This window comes from Tachyglossus aculeatus, chromosome 11 (assembly GCF_015852505.1).
Source record: "Tachyglossus aculeatus isolate mTacAcu1 chromosome 11, mTacAcu1.pri, whole genome shotgun sequence".
In the NCBI taxonomy this organism is placed as follows: Eukaryota; Metazoa; Chordata; class Mammalia; order Monotremata; family Tachyglossidae; genus Tachyglossus; species Tachyglossus aculeatus.
Window position 1 is genome coordinate 29,201,063 of NC_052076.1, and position 13,250 is coordinate 29,214,312.

A 13,250-nucleotide genomic window follows, 5' to 3' on the forward strand; every position below is an offset into this window, starting at 1 on the left:
ATCCCCACCTCTGTGTCCCGCCGGCACCTTAAAACCCAACCTGTCTGAAGCGTCCCCCTCTCCATCCCCCTCATCTTACCTCCTTCCCTTCCCCACAGCACCTGTATATATGTTTGTACATATTTACTACTCTATTTATTTATTTATTTATTTTACTTGTACATATCTATTCTATTTATTTTATTTTGTTAGTATGTTTGGTTTTGTTCTCTGTCTCCCCCTTTTAGACTGTGAGCCCACTGTTGGGTAGGGACTGTCTCTATATGTTGCCAACTTGTACTTCCCAAGTGCTCAGTACAGTACTCTGCACACAGTAAGCGCTCAATAAATACGACTGATTGATTGATCTCAACTTCCCTCCCCTATCCATTCCTCCACCAACCTTCCTTTCAGTCGTCTACACCACGCTGCCTCTTTCCTGGGACTCCCTTTCCTTTCAAATCTCCTCATATTCAAAACCCTCCTGAAATTTCCCCTTCTCCAGGAGGGAAGTCCTTGATTCATCTTCACAGAAGCAACGTGGATCAGAGGAAAGAGCCCAGGCTTTGGAGTCAGAGGTCATGGGTTCAAATCCCAGCTCCGCCATGTTTCAGCTGTGTGACTCTGGGCAGGTCACTTCACTTCTCTGGGCCTCAGTTCCCTCAATCTGTACAATGGGGATTAAGACTGTGAGCCCCCCGTGGGACAACCTGATCACCTTGTAACCTCCCCTATGCTTAGAACAGTGCTTTGTACATAATAAGCGCTTAATAAATGCCATCATTATTATTATTATTATCTTCCTTCCTCCGAACCCTCACTTCAATAGCCCATGACATCCATAGCCCTGTTAGACATATTGCTGTACGTACTCCATTTGAGCACTTATTTACTTACCCATCTTTCCATCCTCTTTTTTCTCTTATCTGAAAACTTTCTGGCATTTCTCTTCCCCAATATTACAATTATTACAACTGTGGTACTTGCTAAACTCTTACAATTTGCTAAGCACCGCATTAAGAGCTGGAACAGAAAATATCTTTTTTGCTCCCACTGAACTCTCCTAAGTGTCGTGAAGGTAGAACCAACGGTATGTTGTGAACGCGAGAGATGAGTCGAGGACAATGCTGAGGTTACGGGCTTGCGAGACAGGGAGGACGGTGGTACTGTCTACAGTGACGGGAGAGTCAGGGGGAGGACAGGGCTCAGGTGGGAAGGTGAGGAGTTCTGTTCTGGACATGTTAAGTCTGACGTGTCGGCAGGACATTCAAGTAGAGATGTAAAGGCAGGAAGAGATGCGAGACCTCAGAAGAGAAGAGGGGTCAGGGCTGGAGAGGGAGATTTGGAAATCATCTGGACAGGGATGGTCATGGAAGCCATGGGAACAAATGAGTTTTCCATTTAGATGGAGAATAGAAGGGGGCACGGAACTGAGCTTTGAGGGATCCCACAGTTAAAAGGTGAGAGGCGGAGGAAGAGCCAGCCAAAGAGACTGAGAAGTGGCAAGAGATATAGTAGGAGAACCAGGAATGGACAGCGTCAGTGAAGCCAAGGTTAAATAACGTCCCCAGGATAAGAGCGCGATCCACGGTGTCAAAGATGGCAGAAAGGTTGAGGTGGATTAGGATGGAGTAGAGGCCACAGGATTTGGCAAGGAGGAGGTCACTGGCGACCTCAGTGAGGGAAGTTTCCGTGGAGTGAAGGGACCTAAAAGCCAGAGATCGCAGGGGGTTGAGGAGAGAACTGGAGGAGGTAAAGAAGAGGCAGTGAGTGTAGACAACTCACGCAAGAAGTCTGGAGAAGAATGATAGAAGGGAGATGGGGCGATCACTGGGGGACACCCTGGGGTCAAGGAAGGGTTTTTTTAGGGATAGGGGAGACATGGGCATGTCTGAAAGTTTTGAGAAAGGAGCCACTGGAAAGAAAGTCAGCTGTTGAAGATTGTGGTTGGGAAGGGAAGAAGGAAGGGGTCAAGTGTTTTGATAAGGTGCGAAGGGTTGGGGTCGGAGGTGCAGGTGGAGGGGGTGACATTGAGAAGAGGAGGGAGATCTTCTTTTGAGATACTGCTGGGAAGGGTGGGAAAGTAGAAGAGGAAGCAGGGGAGACCTTGGCATTATCATTGACTCCTCTCTCCCATTCTACCCACACGTGAATCCATCCCCCAATCCTGCCGGGTTTGCCACCCCAGCATCCCAAAAAATCAGCCCTTTCCTACCACACTGACCCAAGCACTTCTCATATCCCGCCCTGACTACTGCATCAGCCTCTTGGCTGACCTCCTTGCCTCCAGTCTCGCCCCACTCCGATACTTACTTCACTCCGTTGCCTGGTTCATTTTCCTAACAAAACGTTCAATCCATATCTCCCGGCTCCTCAAGAACCTCCGATGGTCGCCCATTCGCTTCCACAACAAACAAAAAGCCCTTACCATGGGCTCTAAGGCATCCGATCAGCTCACTTTCTCCTACCTTACCCCGCTGATCTACTACAACCCAGCCACTCTGCTCCTATATCATCCTCACTGTGCCTCAAATCACCTATTCCATCGCTCGCCCCTTGCCCCCGTCCCCCCTGAGGTCTGGAACTCCCTTCCACTTCATATCTGGCAGTCTACCACTCTCCCCACCTTCAAAACCCTCCAAAAATCATCCACAAATCTCCAAGATGCTTTTCTTTACTAAGCCCCCATTTCCCTACCAGCCTTCCCCTCTGTGTGGACAATGCACTTGGCTGTGGACCCCTTTAGCACTTATCAATTATTATGTGTTTATTGTGTGCAGAACACTACTATCCCTCTACTCTACTCTTTCCCCTATCTGTGATGTATCTTACCCTCTGTGTGCAGAACACTACTCTCCTTCTACTCTACTCTTTCCCCTATCTGTGATGTATCTTACCCTCTGTCTCTCCGCTTCAACTGTAACTGACTTTGGGCAGGGATCATGTCAACGAACTCTACTACATGGTACTTTCCCGAGCAATTAGTACAGGGCTCTGCACAGAGGAAGCGCTCAATAAATGCCACTGATTAACAGATATCAGACTGAATGAATGAAAGGACAGGCGTACCCTCGGTCCGTCAAGGTTGACTGGCTATTCAATCATTCAGTCGTATTTATTGAGCGCTTACCGTGTGCTTACCGTGTGCAGAGCACCGGACTAAGCGCTTTGGAAGTCCAAGTCGGTGACAAATAGGGACGGTCCCTACCCAACAACGGGCTCACAGTCTAGAAGGGGGGGACAGACAGCAAAACAAAACATGTGGACAGGTGTCAAGTCGTCAGAACAAATAGAATTCAAGCTCGATGCACATCATTAACAAAATAAATAGAATAGTAAATATGGACAAGTAAAATAAAGAGAGTAATAAATCCGTACAAACATATGTACAGGCTATCAAAGGAACCCTGCAGAAGACACCAGCCCCAAGAACCCGCAGAGTCAAACGGTGGAAGAAGAACGAGAAAACTTACCAATCGCCCCAGCCAAGGTGAATCCATCCCTGTTGAAAGCCCCTCACTGGAACACTCGCGTCGGCCGGACCGGTACCGCGTCCGACGGATGCAGCCTCTTCATCGCGGGACAAAGATTTAAAGACAAAACCAGACGCTGCCGTTATCTTCGCGATTCTGCGGGGAGGTTTCTTCCTCACAAAAATCCCCGGGGCCCCGGCCGTCCCATTTTGCTCAAAAGCCGCCGCCGCGGCCGGCTGCCGGAGCACTCACGCCTTCTCAACCAAAAGCGCGTTAGAAACCTACTGGTCCAGGGCCTTCTAGGGAGGAACACCCCCCTTTTAATCAATCAATCAATCAATCAATCGTATTTATTGAGCGCTTACTATGTGCAGAGCACTGTACTAAGCGCTTGGGAAGTACAGATTGGCAACACACAGAGACAGTCCCTACCCAACAGTGGGCTCACAGTCTAAAAGGAGGAGACAGAGAACAGAACCAAACATACCAACAAAATAAAATAAATAGGATAGAAATGTACAAGTAAAATAAATGAATAAATAAATAAATAAATAGAGTAATAAATATGTACAACCATATATACATATATACAGGTGCTGTGGGGAAGGGAAGGAGGTAAGACTTTTAGACTGTGAGCCCACTGTTGGGTAGGGACTGTCTCTATATGTTGCCAATTTGTACTTCCCAAGCGCTTAGTACAGTGCTCTGCACATAGTAAGCGCTCAATAAATAGGATTGACGATGATGAACCGGAGTCCTGAACGGCTCACCCTTGGCATTTCGGGGGCCAAACGCAGGGTTCCCTCTAGGCTGTAAGCTTGCTGTGGGCTGTGTCTGTTTCTTGTCTAATTGTGCGCTCCCGAGCGCTTAGCACACAGTAAGCACTCAGTAAGATCGACTGAATCTTGACTGAGAGCAGGGGAGATCACGGTTTGGTCTCTGCCGATCACCAGGAAGCAACTGAGAAGTGGAGAGAGGTTATGCGGCAGGTGGGTGGCGGTCCCCCTGGAAGTGGCCAACTAGGAGATAATTAAGCACATACTAATTGGAATTGGGTCGGGGAACACAGAATTCCCGCAGCTCCCAGATCCGGGCCTTTTCCTTCTTGACTGGCTATTCCTTCCCCCTCTTAGACTGCGAGCCCACTGTTGGGTAGGGACCGTCTCTACAGGTTGCCAACTTGGACTTCCCAAGCGCTTAGTACAGTGCTCTGCACACAGTAAGCGCTCAATAAATACAATTGATTGATTGATTGATTGACCGACTTGGGCGGGCAGGTGCCGACAGGCACTGGGGGGCTGACGGGTGTGGAAACTGTACATATTTATTCTATTGATTTTATTTTGTTAATATGTTTTGTTTTGTTCTCTGTCTCCCCCTTCTAGACTGTGAGCCCGCTGTTGGGTAGGGACTGTCTCTATATGTTGCCAACTTGGACTTCCCAAGCGCTTAGTACAGTGCTCTGCACACAATAAGCGCTCAATAAATACCATTGATTGTTTGATTGACTGACTTGGGCGGGCAGGTGCTGACAGGCACTGGGGGGCTGATGGTGTGGAAATTGTACATATTTATTCTATTTATTTTATTAATCTGTTTGGTTTTGTGCTCTGTCTCCCCCTTCTACACTGTGAGCCCGCTGTTGGGTAGGGACCGTCTCTAGATGTTGCCAACTTGGACTTCCCAAGCGCTTAGTGCTCTGCACACAGTAAGCGCTCAATAAGTACGACTGAATGAAAGGGATGCAAGAGAAACCCAATATTTAAGTCAGAGCTCAGGTGCCCCTTACAAGGAGCCTTGGGCGGGTCGAGAGATCAATCAATCAATCAATTGTATTTATTGAGCGCTTACTGTGTGCAGAGCACTGTACTAAGCGCTTGGGAAGTACAAGTTGGCGATCCGAGGCTCCTTGCCCACCCTCCCCTGTTTAATAATAATGATGGTATTTGTTAAGCGCTTACTATGCACAAAGCACTGTTCTAAGCGCTGGTGGGGGGATACAAGGTGATCAGGTTGTCCCACGTGGGGCTCACAGTCTTCATCCCCATTTTACAGATGAGGGATTAACTGAGGCCCAGAGAAGTGAAGTGACTTGCCCAAAGTCACCCAGCTGACAATTGGCAGAGCCGGGATTTGAACCCATGACCTCTGACTCCAAAGCCCGGGATCTGGGTGGGCTTGGGCCTGGGCTACCTGATTGAAGTGGGGGAAGCCCGGCTGGGAAGCTGGGACCCCCACCAGTTGGTGACGGGGGCGGCTGTGCCAGGTGTCCCCTCACGGGCGAGGGGCACGCCCCAGACCCCGGATGTGGGCTCAGTGGAAAGAGCCCGGGTTTTGGAGTCAGAGGTCGTGGGTTCTAATCCCGGCTCCGCCACTTGTCAGCCGGGTGACTCTGGGCAAGTCACTTCACTTCTCTGGGCCTCACTTCCCTCATCCGTTAAATGGGGATTAAGACTGTGAGCCCTGTGGGACAACCTGATTACCCTGTACCCCCCGTGAGCCCACTGTTGGGTAGGGACTGTCTCTATATGTTGCCAACTTGTACTTCCCAAGCGCTTAGTACAGTGCTCTGCACAAAGTAAGCGCTCAATAAATACGATTGATTGATTGATTAACAAATACCACCATTAATTAATGAAGTCACTTCTCTGGGCCTTGGTGACCTCATCTTTAAAACGGGGATTACCACCGTGAGCCCCTCACGGGACGGGGACGGTAGCCAACCTGACTAGCTCATCTCTACGAGAAGCAGCGGGGCTCAGTGGCAGGAGCCGGGGCTCGGGAGTCAGAGGTCGAGGGTTCTAATCCCGGCTCCGCCACTTGTCAGCTGGGTGACTTTGGGCGACTCCCTTCACTTCTCTGGGCCTCAGTTCCCTCGTCTGTCAAATGGGGATGAAGACTGTGAGCCCCCCGTGGGACAACCTGATCACCTTGTAACCTCCCCAGCGCTTAGAATAGTGCTTTGCACATAGTAAGCGCCTAACAAATGCCATCATTATTCTTATAAAAGCCCAGGTTTGGGAGTCAGAGGTCGAGGGTTCTAATCCCGGCTCCGCCACTTGTCAGCTGGGTGACTTTGGGCGACTCGCTTCACTTCTCTGGGCCTCAGTTCCCTCGTCTGTCAAATGGGGATGAAGACTGTGAGCCCTCCGTGGGACAACCTGATCACCTTGTAACCTCCCCAGCGCTTAGAATAGTGCTTTGCACACAGTAAGCGCTTAACAAATGCCATAGTTATTCTTATAAAAGCCCAGGCTTGGGAGTCAGAGGTCATGGGTTCAAATCCCAGCTCCGCCGCTTGTCAGCTGGGTGACTTTGGGCAACTCCCTTCACTTCTCTGGGCCTCAGTTCCCTCGTCTGTCAAATGGGGATGAAGACTGTGAGCCCCAAGTGGGACAACCTGATCACCTTGTAACCTCCGCAGCACTTAGGGCAGTGCTTGGCACAGAGTAAGCGCTTCACAGATACGGTCATTCATTCATTCAATCGTTTTTATCGAGCGCTGACTGTGCGCAGAGCACTGTACTAAGCGCTTGGGAAGTCCAAGTTGGCGACATATAGGGACGGTCCCTACCCAACAGTAGGCTCACAGTCTAGAAGATTCATTCCATCGTATTTATTGAGCGCTTTCTGTGTGCAGAGCACTGGACTAGGTGCTTGGGAAGTCCATTCATTCATTCAATCGTATTTATTGAGCACTTACTGTGTGCAGAGCACTGTACTAAGCGCTTGGGAAGTACAACTTGGCAACATATAGAGACAGTCCCTACCCAACAGTGGGCTCACAGTCTAGAAGACCAAGTTGGCGACATATAGGGACGGTCCAGACCCAGCAGCTCAAATCCCAGCTCCCCAACATGTCTGCTGTGTGACCTTGGGCAAGTCACTTCACTTCTCTGGGCCTCAGTTCCCTCACCTGTCAAATGGGGATGAAGACTATGAGCCCCCCCCCATGGGGCAACCTCATCTCCTTGTACCCCCCCAGTGCTTACAACAGTGCTTGGCACGTAGTAAGCGCTTCACAAACACCAACATCATTATTATTAGAAGGCCGTTACGATGACCCCGGCGGCTGAGGCAGAGGGGGCGCTTAGTAAATAGCAGCAGCAGCTTCGGCCTTCGGGGAGGGACTGGGAGGCCGCTGTTGGGTAAGGGCCGCCTCTAGATGTTGCCAAGTTGGACTTCCCAAGTGGTTAGTACGGTGCTCCGCACACAGGAAGCGCTCAATAAATAGGGCGGAATGAATGAATGGGCCTCAGTTCCCTCACCTGTCAAATGGGGATGAAGACTGCAAGCCCCCCCATGGGACAACCTCATCTTCTTGAACGACCCCCCCCCCCAGCGCTTAGAACAGTGCTTTGCACATAGTAGGCGCTTCGCAAACACCGGCATCATTATTATTAGAAGGTCGTTACAGTTACCCCGGCGGCTGAGGCAGAGGGGGCGCCTAGTAAATAGAAGCAGCGGCGGCTTCGGCCTTCTGGGAGGGACTGGGAGGCGGGGGGGGGGGGGGGGGGGGGGACACGCCTCTGGATGGGGCCAACTTGGGCTTCCCAAGCAGTGCTCCGAACTCAGGAAGCGCTCAGTAAATAGGACGGAGTGAACGAATGGACTTCCCAAGCGGTTAGTACGGTGCTCCGCACACAGGAAGCGCTCAATCAATACGATGGAATGAATGAATGAATGGGTCTCAGTTCCCTCACCTGTCAAATGGGGATGAAGACTGTGAGCCCCCCCATGGGACAACCTCATCTCCTTGTATCCCCCCCCCCCCAGCGCTTAGAACAGTGCTTGGCACGTGGTAAGCGCTTCACAAACACCAACATTATTATTATTAGAAGGTCGTTACGATGACCCCCGCGGCTGAGGCAGAGGGAGCGCCTAGTAAATAGCAGCAGCGGTGGCTTCGGCCTTCGGGGAGGGACTGGGAGGCCGCCGTTGGGCGGGGGGGGGGGGGGGGGGGCGCCTCTGGATGGGGCCAAGTTGGACTTCCCAAGCGGTTAGTACGTTGCTCCGCACACAGGAAGTGCTCAGTAAATAGGACGGAGAGAATGAATGAATGGGCCTCAGTTCCCTCACCTGTCAAATGGGGATGAAGACTGCGAGCCCCACCACGGGACAACCTCATCTTCTTGTAACCCCTCCAGCGCTTAGAACAGTGCTTGGCACGTAGTAGGCGCTTCACAACCACCAACATCGTTATTATTAGGAGGCCGTTACGGTTACCCCGGCGGCTGAGGCAGAGGGGGCGCTTAGTAAATAGCGGCAGCGGCGGCTTCGGCCTTCGGGGAGGGACTGGGAGGCCGCCGTTGGATGGGGCCAAGTGGGACTTCCCAAGTGGCTAGTACGGTGCTCCGCACACAGGAAGCGCTCAGTAAATACAATTGAATGAATGAATGAATGGGCCTCAGTTCCCTCACCTGTCAAATGGGGATGAAGACTGTGAGCCTGAGCCCTCCATGGGACCACCTGATCTCCTTGTATCCCCCCAGAGCTTACAACAGTGCTTGGCACGTAGTAGGCGCTTCACAAACCCCAACATCATTATTATGAGAAGGTCGTTACGGTGACCCCGGCGGCTGGGGCAGAGGGGGCGCCTAGTAAATAGCAGCAGCAGCGGCTTCGGCCCTCGGGGAGGGACTGGGAGGCCGCCGTTGGGGGGGGGGGCAAGTGGGACTTCCCAAGTGGCTAGTATGGTGCTCCGCACACAGGAAGCGCTCAGTAAATAGAATTGAATGAATGAACGAATGGGCCTCAGTTCCCTCACCTGTCAAATGGGGATGAAGACTGTGAGCCTGAGCCCTCCATGGGACCACCTCATCTCCTTGTATCCCCCCCCCAGCGCTTACAACAGTGCTTGGCACGTAGAAGTCGCTTCACAAACCCCAACATCATTATTATTAGAAGGCCGTTACTGTTACCCCGGGGGCTGAGGCAGAGGGGGTGCCTAGTAAATAGCAGCAGCGGCGGCTTCGGCCTTCGGGGAGGGACTGGGAGGCCGCCGTTGGGTGGGGGTGGGGGGCACCTCTGGATGGGGCCAAGTTGGACTTCCCAAGAGGCTAGTACGGTGCTCCGCACACAAGAAGCACTCAGTAAATACGATGGAATGAATGGGCCTCAGTTCCCTCATCTGTCAAATGGGGATAAAGACTGTGAGCCTGAGCCCTCCATGGGACAACCTCATCTCCTTGTATCCCCCTCCCCCCAGTGCTTACAACAGTGCTTGGCACGTAGTAAGCGCTTCACAAACACCAACATCACTATTATTAGAAGGCCGTTACGGTGACCCCGGCGGCTGAGGCAGAAGGGGCGCTTAGTAAATAGCAGCAGCGGCGGCTTCGGCCTTCGGGGAGGGACTGGGAGGCCGCCGTTGGATGGGGCCAAGTGGGACTTCCCAAGCGGCTAGTACGGTGCTCCGCACACAGGAAACGCTCAGTAAATAGGGTGGAATGAATGAATGGGCCTCAGTTCCCTCACCTGTCAAATGGGGATGAAGACTGTGAGCCCCACCACAGGACAACGTCATCTCCTTGTATCCCCCCCAGCGCTTACAACAGTGCTTGGCACATAGTAGTCGCTTCACAAACCCCAACATCACTATTATTAGAAGGCCGTTACGGTTACCCCGGCGGCTGAGGCAGAAGGGGCGCCTAGTAAATAGCAGCAGCGGCGGCTTCGGCCTTCGGGGAGGGACTGGGAGGCCGCCGTTGGCGGGGTGGGGGGGAGCTTCTGGATGGGGCCAAGTTGGACTTCCCAAGCGGTTAGTACGGTGCTCCGCACACAGGAAGCGCTCAGTAAATACAATTGAATGAATGAATGGGCCTCAGTTCCCTCATCTGTCAAATGGGGATAAAGACTGTGAGCCTGAGCCCTCCGTGGGACAACCTCATCTCCTTGTATCCCACCCCAGCGCTTAGAACAGTGCTTGGCACGTAGTAGGCGCTTCGCAAACACCAACATCATGATTATTAGGAGGCCGTTACGGTGACCCCGGCGGCTGAGGCAGAAGGAGCGTTTAGTAAATAGCAGCAGCGGCGGCTTCGGCCTTCGGGGAGGGACTGGGAGGCCGCCGTTGGATGGGGCCAAGTGGGACTTCCCAAGCGGCTAGTACTGTGCTCCGCACACAGGAAGCGCTCAGTAAATACAATTGAATGAATGAATGAATGGGCCTCAGTTCCCTCACCTGTCAAATGGGGATGAAGACTGTGAGCCCTCCACGGGACAACCTCATCTCCTTGTATCCCCCCAGCGCTTACAACAGTGCTTGGCACGTAGTAGGCGCTTCGCAAACACCAACATCATTATTATTAGAAGGTCGCTACGGTGACCCCGGCGGCTGAGGCAGAGGGGGCGCCTAGTAAATAGCAGCAGCGGCGGCTTCGGCCTTCGGGGAGGGACTGGGAGGCCGCTGTTGGGTAGCGGCCGCCTCTAGATGTTGCCAAGTTGGACTTCCCAAGCGGTTAGTACGGTGCTCGGCACTCAGGAAACGCTCAGTAAATACAATTGAATGAATGAATGAATGGGCCTCAGTTCCCTCATCTGTCAAATGGGGATAAAGACTGTGAGCCTGAGCCCTCCATGGGACAACCTCATCACCTTGTATCCCCACACAGCGCTTAGAACAGTGCTTGGCACGTAGTAGGCGCTTAACAAATACCAACATCATGATTATTAGAAGGTCACTACGGTTACCCCGGCGGCTGAGGCAGAAGGAGCGCTTAGTAAATAGCAGCAGCGGCGGCTTCGGCCTTCGGGGAGGGACTGGGAGGCCGCCGTTGGATGGGGCCAAGTGGGACTTCCCAAGCGGTTAGTACGTTGCTCCACACACAGGAAGCGCTCAATCAATATGAATGAATGGGCCTCAGTTCCCTCACCTGTCAAATGGGGATGAAGACTGTGAGCCCTCCACGGGACAACCTGATCACCTTGTATCCTCCCCTCAGCACTTACAACAGTGCTTGGCACGTAGTAAGCGCTTCACAAACACCAACGTCATTATTATTAGAAGGCCGTTACGGTGACCCCGGCGGCTGAGGCAGAAGGGGCGCTTAGTAAATAGCAGCAGCGGCTTCGGGGAGGGACTGGGAGGCCGCCGTTGGGTGGGGGCCGCCTCTGGATGGGGCCAAGTGGGATTTCCCAAGCGGTTAGTACGGTGCTCCGCACACAGGAAGCGCTCAGTAAATACAATTGAATGAATGAATGAATGAATGAATGGGCCTCAGTTCCCTCACCTGTCAAATGGGGTTGAAGACTGCGAGCCCCCCCCAGGGGACCACCTCATCTCCTTGTATCCCCCCCCCCCCACAGCGCTTACAACAGTGCTTGGCACGTAGTAAGCGCTTCACAAACACCAACGTCATTATTATTAGAAGGTCGTTACGGTGACCCCGGCGGCTGAGGCAGAAGGGGCGCCTAGTAAATAGCAGCAGCGGCGGCTTCGGCCTTCGGGGAGGGACTGGGAGGCCGCCGTTGGGTGGGGGTGGGGGGCGACTCTGGATGGGGCCAAGTGGGACTTCCCAAGCGGCTAGTACGGTGCTCCGCACACAGGAAACGCTCAGTAAATACGATGGAATGAATGGGCCTCAGTTCCCTCATCTGTCAAATGGGGATGAAGACTGTGAGCCCTCCACGGGACAACCTCATCTCCTTGTATCCCCCCAGCGCTTACAACAGTGCTTGGCACGTAGTAGGCGCTTCGCAAACCCCAACATCATTATTATTAGAAGGCCGTTACGGTGACCCCGGGGGCTGGGGCAGAGGGGGCGCCTAGTAAATAGCAGCAGCGGCGGCTTCGGCCTTCGGGGAGGGACTGGGAGGCCGCCGTTGGGTAGGGGCCGCCTCTAGATGTTGCCAACTTGGACTTCCCAAGCATTTAGTACGGTGCTCCGCACACAGGAAGCGCTCAGTAAATACGATGGAATGAATGAACGAATGGGCCTCAGTTCCCTCACCTGTCAAATGGGGATAAAGACTGTGAGCCTGAGCCCTCCATGGGACAACCTCATCTCCTTGTATCCCCACACAGCGCTTAGAACAGTGCTTGGCACGTAGTAGGCGCTTAACAAATACCAACATCATGATTATTAGGAGGTCGCTACGGTGACCCCGGGGGCTGAGGCAGAGGGGGCGTTTAGTAAATAGCGGCAGCGGCGGCTTCGGCCTTCGGGGAGGGACTGGGAGGCCGCCGTTGGTGGGGGCCGCCTCTGGATGGGGCCAAGCTGGGCTTCCCGAGCGCTTAGTACGGTGCTCGGCACTCAGTAAATAGGACGGAGTGAACGACTGACTGAATGAATGAATGACGGAATGAATGAATGAAGGAGGGAGGGAGGGAGGGAGGGATGTGGGCGTCCCACGTCCCCGTCGGGGGCCCCGGAAGCGCCGCCCCGCGGGGTCCGAGGGGGCGGGGAGTCGCACGCCCCCTTCCGGGCGGCCCCGCTCCTCCCGCCGTTCCTCCTCCCGTTCCTCCTCCTCCTCCTCCGGGCAGGAATCAATCCTTCCTCCCTCCGCCCGCCCGCCCGCCCGCCGGGACCCACCGCTCATTACGACATCTTCCTCTCCGTCCTCCTCCTCCTTCTCCTCTGGCGCCGCGGCCGCCGCCGCCCTCCCCGCGCCGGCCCCGCCCTCCCCGCGCCGGCGGCCAATGGGAAGCGGCGGCGCGGGAGACGGACGGCCGCGCCGGCCAATCGGCGGCGGCCCCCGGGAGCGACGCCGCCCTCGGCCAATGGGCGCGGAGAGACCCAGCTGACGGGCGGCCCCCGCGGGCCAATCGGAGGGCGCGCTTGGGGGGGGTGAGCGACA

General features: G+C 53.7%; 1 protein-coding gene across 1 annotated transcript in view; it reads right to left on the reverse strand.

Annotated features, from left to right (window-relative positions):
- The window catches only part of SP2 (Sp2 transcription factor), a 32,177-nt gene extending 19,127 nt beyond the window's left edge, over positions 1-13,050 (reverse strand). Inside the window, 2 exon segments of the mRNA XM_038754571.1 lie at positions 3,453-3,549; positions 12,986-13,050. The gene's annotated coding sequence lies outside the window, so the exon portion shown is untranslated.
- Positions 13,051-13,250: the final 200 nt, after the last annotated feature.